At 43.1% G+C, this 15866-nt stretch overlaps 1 protein-coding gene and 1 pseudogene across 2 annotated transcripts in view; both read right to left on the reverse strand.

Moving 5' to 3' along the window:
- The window catches only part of ANK2 (ankyrin 2), a 244114-nt gene that overhangs the window by 178382 nt on the left and 49866 nt on the right, over window positions 1-15866 (reverse strand). The gene's annotated exons all lie outside the window — the stretch shown is intronic.
- Window positions 12250-15712, reverse strand: LOC122217209 (annotated as a pseudogene).

Raw genomic sequence — 15866 nt, forward strand, 5'->3', positions numbered from 1 at the left:
AATGTGGTAGAGCCCCTCCATAAGGAATGTGGTTAGAACCTCAAGACGAGAGAAGACAACCTGCCTATGTGCTCAAGGGCGACATTCCTCACGACTCCGGAACATAGACCGCCCATGCAGACTGCATGTTACCATATATGGGAGACAAAGGAGCAAAATTTGTACAAAAGGCACCCACCCCCACCACTGCGCTTGGGGTTCAGCCTTTCGGATCCTAGCCTGCTGATCCAGTGCTGGCACAAATAAAGCTGCTTCCTGGAAAGAAAAGCCTTGGTGTCCCCACTCCGTGTGTGACTCACTGCTACATTACGTGGGGGCTTGCCCAGGAGGCAGACACAGCGTTTCACTTCCCTTGTCACCGGGGCTTGGGGCACCAGGAGAGGTGACCTTGCCTGGCACCAGTGGACCGCTTGATCCATAGGAGACTAGCCCCTCCTGTCATGCCAGGGTAAGGGCCCCGGATACACAAAGGAACCCAGTGAGGCCCAGGAACCAGCTCAGGGAGCACAGCCCATCAGACTGGTAAGAACCTGGATTCATTTTGGTATACCTGCCCCTAAGAGATAGAAGGAGAGCCTGATCACTTCCCAGAGCTGCCTGAATATTTCCATAAGGAACAAAACCAACTCTAAGGTGCTGGGCACTGGGCAGCGGATTGGAGTCACTATGTGACTGTGTATGAATGAGAAACAGCAGAAAGTTTCCAACCTGACCAATGGGCCAAAGCGAGTATTGAGTCCCCATCCACAGTTCCTTGGTGACCTCATACAGCTTAGGGTGGTGTCAGACTTCCTGGGGAGTCTGATCTGGGTCAGAGCTTGATACTGAACCCATTAAGGCTAAGAGGTGCCTGAAATATCTGAGAGGAGAGCAGCCGAAAGTGGACAAAGTTGGTGTGGGTCCTCTCCAAATTAGTCCCTCCCTTCCCCCTAGCCCTCTCTTGTGCATGAAAGTTGCCAGTTAGGGGGAGGAAATGGGTAGAAAGAAGAGAAAACTGACTCCCCTAGAATGTATGTTGAGGAATTTCAAAAAGGATATTCAGGACATTATGGTGTGAAATTAACTCCCAGAAAGCTCTGGACATTCTGTGAAATTGATTGGCCATCGTTTGGGGTGGGGTGGCCCTCTAAGGGCTCACTTGAGAAGGAACTAATTATCCGAGTGTTCAGAGTCATTGTGAGGGATCCAGGCCACCCGGACCAATTTCCTTACATTGACTGTTGGCAAGACCTAGTCCTATACCGGCCGCCTTGACTAAAAGTGTGTATTGAAGAGAGCTGTAAAGTTATGATGGCTTGTGGCTTCCTCCAAATGCCAACCCAAAACTGAAAAGCCCATACTGTTGGGAGGGCCCGAAGGGACCCTACTGCCATGTGCCCCACTGCCATCGGTGCCTCTAGCCATCCCAGCTGCAGAAACCCCACCAGAGCCTGCCCCTAGTCCTGAGGCCTCACTCCCCACCTCTAGCACCACCGGCCTCTCCAGATGTGGCCAGCTCTCCCGGATCACCAGTCCTAACCCCATACACCCTTCCTGGAAGGCGATAAGAATATCAGGCCAAGGGAGGCAGTCCCTCCCTGAAACAACACCGGGGAGCCCTACAGATGCCACTGAGGGAAAACTAGGGGATCCATCTATTATGATCAGGAAGGCCAGATCTGAGGAGGCCAGCATGTTTTTGTGCACCAACTCTTTACCACTACGGACCTCCTAAATTGGAAACACCATACTCCCTCCTATACAGAGAAGCCCCAGACTATGATTGAACTAATGCAGTCCATAATTGAAACCCAAAAACCTGCCTGGATGGATTGCCACCAACTCCTCCTGACCCCCTTCGCCATGGAGGAACATTGCCAAATTACCCAGGCAGCCCTAAAATGGTTAGAGGAGAATGCCCCACTGGGTCACTAGACACTCAGGCTTATGCTCGGGCCCACTTCCCTGGGGAGGACCCCAAATGGGACCCAAATGACTCAAGTGTAGACAGAGGGCTCACAAGGACTGAACGGTATCAAGAAGCCCTTCTAAATGGCATGAAGAAAGTGGGGGTGAAAGGCCATAAATATGAGCAAAACATCTGAAGTACTCCATGGACCCGAGGAGAGCCCAAGCCAGTTCTACAAAGACTATGTGAGGGCCTTCGTCTCAACACCTCTTTTGATCTAGAGGTGCCCATTAACCAGCAGATGGTCAACACGTCATTAGTAGGTCAGGGGACTTTGGCACAGAAGGCAGAGCTCATCGCGCTAACCTGCCTGGAGGCAGGGATATGTGTTAGTATATACATAGACTCTTAAGTATGCCTTCACCACGGGGATTTATACAAAGAGAAGGGTCTAACAAACTCAGGAGGAAAGACATAAAGTATGATAAGAAAATCCTTGAACTCTTATATACTGTGTGGGCCCCTAAACGAGTGGCTATCATGCTTTGTCAGGGACATCAAAGGGGAGACACCTTGGCTGCATGGGGAAATGGTAAGACCAAGAGGCAAAGCTTGTGGTTTCCAAAGGATCAGCAGAATCAGCAGCTTTAACCACAGCACTGTTCCCTAGTCCACTGGCAGAATGGGACCCTAATTACTCACAACTTGAAAGTACCTGGTACTGACTGAAAATGGAAGCTAACTCCCAGGTGGATGGTGGAAATTTGAAGACGGCCAAGTAGCAATCCCTGAGGCCCTGGCTCCAGCTTTTGACAAGCCGTTCCATCAGGAAATCCATATTGGCTGGACAGATCTAGAGACTACATTGAGCCGACATTTCTATATCCCTTGACTCTTCAGCATAGCCCAAGCAGTATGCGAGCAATGTGAAACGTGTGCCCGGAATAACCCACATCAAGGACCCAAGGCTGCCTCTGGGGTGCAGAGTGTCAGGGGAGCCTCATTTGAAAGTATGATGGTGGATTTCACTGAGCTTCCCCGGGTCCAATCCTATAAATATCTGTTGGTCTTTGTGTGCACTTTCTCAGGCTGGGTGGAAGCCTTCCCTACTCGCACAGAAAAGGCACATGAAGTGGCCCGACTTCTAAAAGAAATCATTCCTCGATTTGGGATCCCTATCACTATAGGATCAGACAATGGGTCAGCATTCGTGGCTGAGGTGGTGCAGCTGGTGGCTAAAGGGTTAAAAATCACCTGGAAGTTACACATGGCATACCGGCCTCAGAGCTCTGGGAAGGTGGAACAAATGAACAGAACCCTGAAGCTGCAATTAAGTAAACTATGTCAAGAAACCCACCTACACTGGGACCAGGTGTTGCCAATCACCCTGTTAAGAATCAGATGTAGTCCCACTAAGCAGACGGGGTTCTCCCCTTATGAAATCCCTTATGGGTGCCCTCCCCCCATTATCAAGGGCATAAGGGGGGATCTAAATGAGATAGGCAATCTAACCCTAAGGCAACAGATGCAAGCCCTTGGCTCTACCCTAACCACCTTACACCACTGGGTTAGGAAGTGACTACTTGTGAGTCTGACCAGACAGGCTCACCCCTTTAAACCAGGAGATAGGGTATGTATGGGTGAAGGAGTGGGATGTCCAACCCCTGTATCCCCTCTGGAGGATACTGTCATCTTTACTGTCATCTTGTCCACCCCTAGTTCAGTAAAGGTAGCCGAAGTGGGTCCCTGGATTCATCACAGCAGAGTGAAGCTGGCATCTCGAAACTGGGAGTGCATTCCTGAGCCATCAATGCTGTGCAAGCTGACCACACGGAAGAAGCAATCTGCGACTCCAGAGGCTCGGGGAGACTGCAGCCCTGCTTTAGTCACTCCGGAAGCTGACTAATCTACGCACGGCAGAAGCTTGAAGAATCAACGATCCGATGGAACAAATAGACTGTCCTTATTTTCTATATTTGTTTCCTTACTGTGATGCACTGTCCCCCTTGTTTCTTGCTGTTATTGTGATTCTTGCTCTACTTTTCACCATAGGATTGGCAGAGGCTGGCTGAAAGTGTGGTGAGAGGTTTCTGTTAGCACTCACCTTCCCTTTGTGGATAGGATGCTTCATTGGTATCAGTTGCTTCTAATCTGGACCCCTTCTGTAGCAATTCCTGAGGCACTGGCTCCAGCTTTTGTCAAGCAGTTCCATCAGGAAATCCATATTGGCTGAACAGATCTAAAGACTACATTGAGCCAACATTTATACATCCCTTGACTCTGAAGCATAGCCTAGATTCCTCATCACGTGACCCATGTATTTGTATAACCAGGTTAGGCCAGGGAGTCACTTGGACCTTACTATACCATACCCGTTTCTCATGCCAAGGAAAAGTCCTGCAGACACAATAAGACCACCTATTCTATCTGCCAATGGGAGAGTCAATACACTTGCTTTGACCCACAACACTCCCCCAGTGAAGATTGGTTAGAAGTCCAATCCTACCAAGAGGTGGGGCAAGGAGCTTGGTCAGCTGGACACAAATTACTAACCCAAAAGGACCAGTGTCAATGCTGTTTGACATACGTGCAGTTATAGATACTGGCCCAGAGGCATCTGTCATATGAAAAAAAGCAGGCACTTGTCATAGAGGGCCCAAGGACTCATGATATACCATACAGAGGCTTAAATGGGGAGTGGAAAAAACAACTCAATGACAAATACATTGTGAAGAAAATGGTTTATGTGCCTATACACCTGAGTTTGTATGCCCCAGCTGGAGCTGTGTTTCATGGGCTACTTGGAAAAAAGAAGGCACAATAGCATTCCTTCCTAAATCAGGTTATCAGTCAACCTATAACCCTGTTAATTTTACCATCATTAACCCAGGATAATTGGCATCCAGATTCACAGGTGAGACAGAGACCCAGGGACTGTGCTATATTTCAAGAGAGTCACTACTGCTCATCCAACCACATCCCATCAAGTCTTCCACTCCTTCTGTGAAGAAATAAGAAGTAGCCACCCTCCCATTTCAGTCACAGTATAGAACTTGTTTCTAACGCTAGCAGAGACTGTAGCCCAGACTCCGAAGATCTCTTCTTGCTATATATGTGGGGAAACCAACATGGGGAATCAATGGCCATGGGAGGCTAGAGAATTAGATCCCGGTGAACCTTATAATGGAACAGAATGCCCCAGTCCTACTACCAGGGTTTGGCTCCTCAAAACCTCAATTGTTGGGAAAAACTGCCTTGCCCAGTGGGGAAGAAAGTTGACCATCTATGTTGAACGTTTAACATTAGACCAAAGATTTTATAACTCAATTTCCTAGGAAACCCAATGGTGGGAGTTTACCAGATCACCTTGAGGCAGGTCCCAACCGTTTTCTAAATTCTCTTATCTCCAAGAGGCCTAGGACAATGTCAATGCAGCTACTGAATGGCGGGGCCCAGGTGAACTATACTGGATATGTGGAAGGATAACCTAAAAAGTACTTTCCTCATGCTGGTCAGGGTCATGTGTGCTGGGAACTATTTGTCCATCTTTCTTCCTGCTCCCACTTGCCAGAGCGGAACATTTGAGAGTCCAAGTGTATGGGGACAGGGAGACTCAAAGGAAATGACGAGCCCTACCAACTGGTAACTGGAAAGATGATGAATGGCCTCCCAAGTGTGTAATCCAATATGGCCCTGCCACCTGGGCAGAGGATGGGTCCTGGGGCTACCACACTCCCATTTACATGCTACACCACATAATCAGACTGCAAGCAGTTGTAGAAACTATAAACAATGAAACTGTCAGAGCTCTTAACTCACTAGCCAAGCAGCAAACCAAAATGCACAATAGTATCTATCAGAATCGCTTGACTTTAGATTACTTGCTTGCTTCTGAGGGAGGAGTTTGTGGAAAGTTTAACTTGAGTAACTGCTGCCTACAGATAGATGATGAAGGAAAAGTCATAGAGGAGATCACAGATCGAATGAGAAAGGTTGCTCATGTCCCAGTCCAGACCTGGAAAGGTTGGGGCCCTGAAGAGTTATTAGGAGGATTTATTTTCAACTTGCAGGGGATTCCAAACCCTCATAAGTGTTTTTCTCTTGACCTGGGGGGCTTGCTTAATCCTGCCTTGCCTAGCTCCCCTACTTTTACAGTCTGTCTCCAGCCTCATTGAAGTAATGGTCAAAAGGAAAGCAGCCACACATGTGATGATGTTATGGAAACATAAACCTCTAAACCAAGGTGATGTTCTTTGACCAAAAATAGGGGGTCCAAGCATCAAAGGAGAGAATGTGGTAGAGTCCTTCCATAAGGAATGTGGTGAAAACCTCAAGACAAGGGAAGGCAACCTGGCTATGTGTGTGTGCGACATTCCTCATGACTCTGTAATATAGACCGCCCATTCAGACTGTTTTTTACCATATATGGGAGACAAAGGAAAAAAATTGTACAAAAGGTGACCCCCCCCCCCCCCCCCGCCATGCTTGGGGCTCAGCCTTTTGGGTCTTAGCCCGCTGATCCCACCCTGGCATGAATAAAGCTGCTTCCTGGAAAGAAAAGCCTCAGTGTCCCGACTTTGTGTGTGACTTACCCCTATGATAATACTAAAATTTCCACCCAAGGAGGAGTATAAGCCTAATTTACATAACATACAATCCACATATAGGCAAGTTTCCTTAAGGTGCATAAATGGCCTTATTCCCACCTTTACATATGACAGGGCTTCCCTATCCAAATACTCATCCTAATCCTAAATAAAAGGAATCCATTCACCCTTTTGGGTTGAAAGTTATTCCTCATGACCACCTTATTTGCTGCAAATTAAGCTTACTTGGTGCAACAAGTCCACATGGTGTGTCTGTGACTCACCAAGGAGAGAACTCACAATGGTTCAGTTACATTATTTTCTTTCTAAAATCTCATGCCATATAATTCCATAAGTTCTTACATGAGGGGCAACAGTTGGCTTCTTCAAATAATAAAACCTCTTCATATATGACTTTCTGTGTTGATCCACTCTTTCTTCCTTTCTTCCACCCAACATGGGCTTGAACTCACAACCCCAAGATCAAGAGTTGCATGCTCTAACTGACTGAGATCCATTCTTTATGAAGCTGATACTTCTACTGTGTTGATCCATTCTTTATGAAGTTCCTTCCTCTCCACGACTGGAAGAATGGGGAATCATTTTATTTGCTCCTCTGCAATTCTCTTTTAGCTTTTGAAAAAAATTTCTTTTTGTCAACTTCTATATCCCATTAGAATTTTCTCACTGGATAACTTTTACTTTTTAGTGATTATTTTATCTGATGTCAACACTTATGTAAATTAAAAGAAGAGTTTAACCTGTGAATTGAAATTCCCAATCGAGAGAACATGGAAGATTTCCCACCTTAAGTTCTCCAGAGCCCTTTAACCACCCCAAATTGATCAAATTAAAAAAGGACTTGAACTACCTCCATTTTGACTTTAGTCTGTACTTTCTGATTCTTTCCAGCTTATCTTTTAACTCAGGCAAAAGTTTCGGTGGGCAAAGCATCCAGTGATGGGAACCAAAACCACCCCTCAAGCAATACAACTGCCATGACCTGACGCCAGAGAGATCCAAAGAAAAGGACAGAAAACATGATTGACCCCAAGACAACGATGGACCTGAACTACATTGTTCATCTACATGCATCCACCAACTTCTGTCCCATATTTTCCTGGTATAAACCTGGAAGTATTTTCAGCACTTTGGAGACAGTCATTGAGACATTAGTCCCCTGTCTTTCCAGTTCTGGCCTCACTGAAATAAATTCCTTTCTTGTTTCACCATCACTCAGCTCTCTGTCTTTGGATTTTATTGGAGGCAAGTGGTGAAACCTGGTCTATTTGGGACCCCAGAGCCAGGTGCTCTTATACTCCTGCATCCCAGTTACAAAGTTTTCCTGGACTGAGCCCATGGCTCTGAGCTGTAATCAGTTGAAGAAGGAGGAGGACAGGGAAGAGAAAAATAAAGCATCTTGTCAATATTCTCAGTATTGCCAGTGATTTCTCTTTTAGTTCTTTATTAATTTTAATATTAATTTAATATTTTAATTTAATTTAATTTAATTTAATATTTCTCAGAATCATGTCTTCCTATACTGTCATGGAAATGTTTTACTATGCAAGTCAACAAATAATATGTATCAGGGTTCCCCTCCCTCCCACTCCAGAGAGCCAGTTGTTAAACATTTACCAGCAATATCACTGCATGCCAAAGTCAGATGGCTTGACAGCAGTTTATATTTAAAATATGTGAACTGGAGGGGTGCTGGGTGGCTCAGTTCATTGAGTGTCTAACTTCAGCTCATGTCATGATCTCGTGGTTCATGAGTTTGAGGCCCACATCAGGCTTGCTGCTGTCAGTACAGAGCCTGCTTCAGATCCTCTGTTCCCCTCTCTTTCTGCTCCTCCCACACTTGTTCTCTCTCTCTCTCTCTCTCTCTCTTAAATGACATTTAAAAAAAAAAATAAATAAATAATGTGAACTGAAAAAATGGCTCCCCAATGGTCAATATCTCTAAGGTACAATGGCCTGAATCTGGTCTTCATTTATGTCTAAAATTCTACAATATGGGATATATCTACAGGTAATCTTGTTTACAAGCTTTATAAAGAGTCAAGTATTATTAACTGTTGAGGGACCACAAGGCAAGCTGAGGGCCAAGCACAAACTAGCACATCCCCCACCCAGGTGGGATATGTGTGACATTCCTCAGGCACTCCTGGCTACCCAAGAACAAAGAAAAGGACAGAAAACAAATGGTTAAACTGATAGTCTCCATCAGCTTACAAGTATCTTAGTAATATTAAAAGAAAAGGGCAACCCTATCAATAGCCTAATCTCCAGGAACTCCCTACTGTCTTTTTTTTTTTTTTTTAATGTTTATTTATTTTTGACAGAGAGAGAGACAGAGCATGAGCAGGGTAGGGCAGAGAGAGAGAGAGGGAGACACAGAATCCAAAGCAGGCTCCAGGCTCTGAGCTGTCAGCACAGAGCCCAACAAGGGGCTTGAACTCACGGACCACAAGATCATGGCCTGAGCCAAAGTCGGATGCTCAACCAACTGAGCCACCCAGGCGCCCCAGGAACTCCCTACTGTCTTAAGGGTAATGCTTTGCTAGAGGGAAAAACAACCTTAGCTTCACTATAGCTAGACCTCCAGTTATCTGTGACCTCTTTAGCATATGGAAATCCCTTTAAGAAACTTCCTCCTGACCTTACCTCCCCCAACCCCACAGTGTATAAGCAGTCACCCTTCACAACCCCAGTGCAGCTCTTTCTGCTCAAGGGTCCTATTCCCCTGCTTTGATAAAATCACCCTTTTTGCACCAAAGATATCTTCAAGAATTCTTTCTTTGCCGTAGGCTCCCAACCACCACCACCACTCCAAAACCTCATTGTTAACTAATCATCAACCTTTTATCGCTTAAAATGGGTGGTGTAGACTGGCTTGAAAGTGACTTCAACAGTGGCATTCTGAATATAACTTTCTATTAATTTAAAATAGAAAAGTTTGAGAATTAAGATGTTTAAAAAGGTATCAAATTTTCTTCAGTTCCATGAGTGGCCAATTCTCTGATGTTTAAAGGATTTATAATACTCTTCTCAATTTCCCCTCTGGGAGATCTTTCTCCTTGAACTCTATAGTACCACCTCAGCCGAAAGCTATAACTTATGGTAGCCCAGACCATTAGAACACAGTTTCTATTTTTGTGTTTTAATAAATGTTGGGAAAACATTTTATAAAAAAATTGACAAGGCTAATAAGACACTATCTCAAATATAATATAGCTGACACCGTCTAAAAACTTATAAAGTTCAAATATATATTTATTTTATTTTTTTACGTTTATTTATTTTGAGAGAGTGCACTTGTGCATGTGTGAGCAGAGAGAGAGGCAGAGAGAGAGGGAGAGAGAGAAAACCCCAAGCAGGCTTTGTTCTGTCAGCACAGAGCCCATTGTAGAGCTCAAACTCTCAAACTGAGATCATGACCTGAGTAGAAACCAAGAGTCCGGAGGCTTAACCGACTAAGCCACTCAGGCGCCTTTAAATATATATTTAAATTAAATATATCCAGAAGTTATCTTAAAGAAGACTCCAATGCCAAACTATTTACCTTAGTTTACTCCAGTTTTCTTTTCACCATTTCAAAATGTAGCTGACCTCATTTTCACAAAATAAACAAAACATTTAAATCCACAGGACAAGATAAAACATGTCCTCAATAATCGGTTAGCTTTCTTCTTTATTGATTACAAAGCTGAGGCTCTAATTTATAAGAATTTTCTAAGGAAAAGCACCCTTTTTGGAAGCACAGAGATCCTACTACAAATCACTGAAATTTAGTTGCATTTTATTGAAAACATCATGAAGAATGTGATTAAAATTTCTATATGAGGGAATAATTTGTAAACCCTATATAAACTATAAATTGAATTCAGGATATACATGGGTCTTTAAGATATCTGTAATACTAACTCTACTGAAACTAGAGTTGATATAGACAGATGATGGGTGCCATTCTAGTTATAAATGCTATAAATTTTTAATCTGCCTTCTTTTAAAATGCAATCAAATTGGGACTATCACATTATTGTTATCCTATTGAATTAGCCATAGGAATCAGAAGACAAGCAACTTTCTGCTTAATGTTTTGTTTCTGGAATTTCTAACCAAAAATAGGTTTAATTAGCAATTGAATACGCTGGGTAATTGTTATTAGAAAAAGCAGCTCAGCATCAATAGACTTAAAAGAAAAAAGTTTTATCTGGCGAATATGAGCTAACATATAAATTAATCACGTTTAAATGAAAGGTGATAAATAATCCCATCTAATAGTACAACTCGGCTAACTCCTAGAGAATATGCTTTGCAGTCAACCCATTTTGGTGAGTCCCTGAGGTCATGTTTCTAAAATTCAGATTTCCCACTGGAGCCACACTGACACACTTTGGCTTACCATGGTCAGTTAGTAATATTGGCCTACATTTCAAAGGACGGTATGTTGTTGTTAGGTATTCTTCACTTTGCCAAGTGAGGGAATGAGGAGGTGGACATGCCCAACTAGTCAGATCTTTTATATTTGAGTGCAAACACAGGGCAGGTTCTAGAACTTTCCCAATAGTGCTTCCCACACATAAAGTGTTTGAGGCACATAACCAAAACATAAAATATTGTCAGTTTCTGCATTTACTAGAACACTCACCATGAGCTTACTGGGTTCTGGCCAAAGAGTCTTCTGAAACAATTCATATTTAACAGAAACAATAACTACTCATTCTCTTAAATTAATATCAGGTTAGACATTCAGTTAGATCACCAGGAAACAATGTACCTGGAGTATGTTATCTGTATTCCCTACAGAAATGGCTTCACTGAATTATAAAATATTACTACATATTTGGCTTATATGTCAAGTGAATATAAGAAATGTCCATTTGAACAATATTTATATCCTTGTGTTTGTTTTATATGGATTTTCTGGATTAACTATTGTTGAATTTAATAACAGGGAAAAGTTTAGTAATAGGAAAACCCTCTATGCTTCTTTTTACTAAACTTTAATTTAGGAAAACAGCATAAATCCATATGTTTGTCTTTTTCACTAGTTTCCAGGAAACACAAAATAAATTCAGTATTCATCAGAATTAATTACCACAAGTTCTCTATTCCTCTTTTTACTTGGTTTTGCTTTTATCTTGTTTCATTTTTAATGATGTCAGAATGACAGTACCTGGGAGTGTATGTATGTATGTATGTACATGTAGTGCCACCAAAACTTTAAAATTTTTTCACATCTTGGGGCGCCTGAGTGGCTCATTCGGTTAAGCGTCCAACATGATCTCACGGTTCGTGAGTTTGAGCCCCGTGTGGGGCTCTAGGCTGACAGCTTCCAGAGCCTGGAGCCTGCTTCAGATTCTGTGTCTCCCTCTGTCTGCCCCGCCCTCGCTTGCACTCTGTCTCTCTCATTATCTCAAAAATAAATAAACATTAAAAAAAATTTTTTTTTAATTTTTCACATCTTTTGTATCTTACAACAGCACTATGCCAAGTGCTTTCACTGAGCTTGATGTATTCCCTACCTCACAAGATTTATGGACAGCGAGGATACTTTGATTAACACGGTTGCTGATTCCAATTAGCTACTCAGTGGCTCAACATACTGACCAACACTTTGGAAAAAAACTTAGAAGAAAATGTAAAATCATTTAAAAGCCAAAAACAAAAGTACAAGAGGAAAATCTAAGAATAAATTAAACCTGAGAAATAGTAGCCTAAAAGCTGAATTGATATCCTCAGCATGCTTGAGAATAAAAGGTGTTGGTGTTATAACTCTACTGAAGCAAATCTGGAGGAAAACAGATAAATACACGGTAAAAAAAAAAAAAAAAAAAAAAAAGTATGAGACATTGGAAGAGCATTTATTGTCATTCATTGGAAATCTTTCCTTTTAAGGTTGTTAAAAGGTTAAATGTTTCTCATTTGTACATACCTGACTGAATGTGTTTCCTTTTTCTTTCTTCCCTTCCTTTTTTCTTCCTTCCTTTCTTTCTTTCTTTTCTCTTTCTTTCTTCCTCCCTTCCTTCCTTCCTTCTCTTTCCCTTCCTTCCTTTTCCTTCCTTTCCTTCCTCCCTTCCTTCCTTCCTTCCTTCCTTCCTTCCTTCCCTCCTTCCTTTTTTAAGACAGTGTGATCAACTGCAGAAATAATAACATGCTATTGGGAATAAGAAATGCAAACTGGTCCTTGCTCTGCTGCAAACCAGATGGGTGACTTTGGGCAAATCACTTAGCCTCTTTGTCCTATAATGGTCTTATCTATAAAAATGATGATAATGAGAATAATGAAAACTCAATGACAATGATAAAGAAATAAAACTTTATGAGCACCAGTTGTGTGTCATTGTTTTAGCCTTTATTTTTAATGAATGTAAACTTATTGAAACTGGTTTGGGGGAGGATGTGTGGGTGAATTGTTGAGGGTTTTCCAAAGAGAACTGTGGGAACGAGTCAGCCACCCAGGAGGGAGGGGGTAGGTGCCTGGCCACAGACCCCATCTTAGGTCTGATTTCTTCTCCTTCTGCTTCTTGCACCACATCCAGCTACTGGTCCTTCCACCCTTGATGGGGGAGGTGTGTGGGTTAGGGGGGCACAAGCTCACCTACTTCCCATTCATCTCAGGCTTGGCACGCACATAGTCTGTGCATGATGGCTGGGGTCGTTAAGAGCTGACGAACCCTTGGTCTTGCCTCAGACTTGTCGCAGATCACCTTAGCCATAAAAAAGGATGGGAAACAGCTGAAGGTGTATGCAAGATATCATGGTTCACCTCACTGCCCACATCCCCACAGAAGATGTGGAAGTCATCTGCATCCCGCTCCAGCAGGCTGGGGGACTCCTAGGTGTTGAACGAATGCTGCGTTTCGATTCCTCTGGCTCGCCTTCCTTTTCATCCTTATCCAGGGCCTCTGGGACCTCCAAAGTCATAAGGTCAAGGCAAAGCGGCCGGGTCCATAGACTCAGGGACAAAAGTCCAGATATGCACTGTGCGAGCCGACTTCCAATGGGAGGGGCTGGGGTTAGAGCTCAGGCAAAGGCAGGGAGAGGGACGCTCTGGTTGGCTGAGACCGGTGACTGCAACACCAGCTGGGGTGCCTCCTGCCCCACAGTCACCAATGCACTAGTCTTGTCTAGCCCATCCGCTGCTACCACTACCCCTTCCTTCTCTTTCAGGCCAATGCCAGGCCTAAGCCCAGTTCTCAGGGTGTTGCTGGCCCTTCTAGGGGAGGCCTCAGAGCACCCATGGAGACTGGAAGTGGGCCGGCCATTCCGGGCAGCACGATAGGGGCCCCACAAAGACCGGTGGGAGGGCCCGCAAAGCCAGAGGCAGAGAGACTACCTAGTACAGAGTTAAGATCGTAATCTGCTCTCTGCAGTACATGGCAAATGAAGCCAGATGCAGGATAGGGGTCCTCTGGGAGACCACAGCTGCATGACATAGATAGGAACAGGGCTCCCTGAGCCCCTAGACTGCTCAGATGATTCCAATCACCAGGGCCAAAGCTAAGTGGACCATAGGAGGAACCATGAGTCCAAGAGTCTGTTGGATATGCTGGAATGTTTTGGTCACAATAATTGGGCAAATCACAGGAGCTACAGGCACCTGCACCAGTACTACCGTGGGGACCTTGGGTGCAGCAGGCATGACAGTGGGGATTCTGGTTACTAGAGCCCTCAGAACTTCCTGTTCAAATCCCCACCTCCATTTCCTTCAAGCATTCCTTGCTGCTCTTATCCGGGATTCCTGTGCTGGCGCCCAGCACTACAGGCCCTCCTGCACCGGGAGTCCTGGAGCTAACCCTACCAGTTAATGTCGTGGCCACATACTGAATGGGAACCAAGCACAGCAGGTTACTATTGATAAGCCCTTGATATTGACTTAATGTTAGTTAATGTTGATAAAAACAATATGAATTTGAGTCTTTTGAAACAATCAACAAATGTTAATTCAGCTCTTACTGTGAGCAAGGGCTTATAGTTCTGTAAGTCCTAGACAAGTTCTCACCTTTGATTCTACAACTTTTGGAATAATGCTTTTTGTATATAATATCATTAAAATGATTAAACATACTAAATAGTTTTAAAAAATAATAAGGTCTTAATGCTGCTTTGAAATAAACCATGTGCAAATTACTCAATCAAAGGTGATATTTTTGTTCTATTAAATTTTTATAAAGCAACATTATAACATTTTGCTTACAATCAGGTTTTACAATAAGCTGTAGTCACCACTTCTCTTGTTGATTTTATGAGATATTTTGCCCATTGACTGCTTTTCTATGATCATATAAAAGTATAAAACTATGATCATATGAAACCTCAGGTAGAACAGATAGTCAATAAAAATTTGTACAGAGCCATTCAAGCATCGGTTACATTTCTGGCACACACAGGTAAGATATAGAGTAGTCCATCTGAGAAAGTTAAGGAACAGATTCAAGAAGATACAGCTAAACATATATAAAGGTTAAATTTTTGCATCAAAATCCATTCAACTGTTTTGCATCAATACTTAGGAAGGTATCAGCTAATCAGCAAGTGTGTGCCAGCTACCCACCAAGTGCTCATTTCTAGGAGCTATGTTCTAAGGGAGAAGCAAAGGACATGTGATGTATTTTCTGTCCCCAAAGAGCCCCAAAATAGTTATTAGTTACACACTTGAAAACCACCTCTGCACGAGCATATACTTGACTGTGATTTTTTTCAAATCTCTGGCTTCTCTTCTTTACAAATTTTACATTTGGAGTTAAGGGTACTCCAGTCTGTCTTATGCATATCAGAAAAGTACAACTAACTTCCTTAACTTCCTTAATTCTACTAACATGTAAATATTAGGAAGGAGGCAACTGAAATATATGAGTTCTTGAAAAATATTAGAAGGAAAAGGGAGAGCAAATGGGGACAAAGGGCAGTAACAGAGAAAGGAAAGTGAAACTTGACCCCCAATCTCCATCTCACCCCCACTCTGAATGGGGCTCCTGTGTCAGAGATGCCTTAAACCAGGAGTTCTTTTCAAGAGGAACTAAAATGCCCACATCTAGACATACGATAATTGTGAGTATGATTTACAATTTCATACTTATATTGGCATAAGTGACATTAGCAAAAGAAATTACCTACATATGGAAAAAAATCAAACTCATAACAAAAATACCTGTTTATATATTCCCAATCCAATTTTCACTGGTTACACCCAGCCATAATCTAGCTGCACCTTTCCCATCTCTTCCATGGTGGCTGCTCTAAACTAAGAGTACTTACTCTGATGGAATTAAGGATTCATTCAGTTTTGGGGAAGATCAGGAACAGCAAAGCAAACAATGTGTCAGATACAATTTAACTGATTTTACCATGTCTTTGGCTGGTCTTCAAAGGTTTTTGATCTA

Source organism: Panthera leo, chromosome B1 (assembly GCF_018350215.1).
Source record: "Panthera leo isolate Ple1 chromosome B1, P.leo_Ple1_pat1.1, whole genome shotgun sequence".
Classification (NCBI taxonomy): Eukaryota; Metazoa; Chordata; class Mammalia; order Carnivora; family Felidae; genus Panthera; species Panthera leo.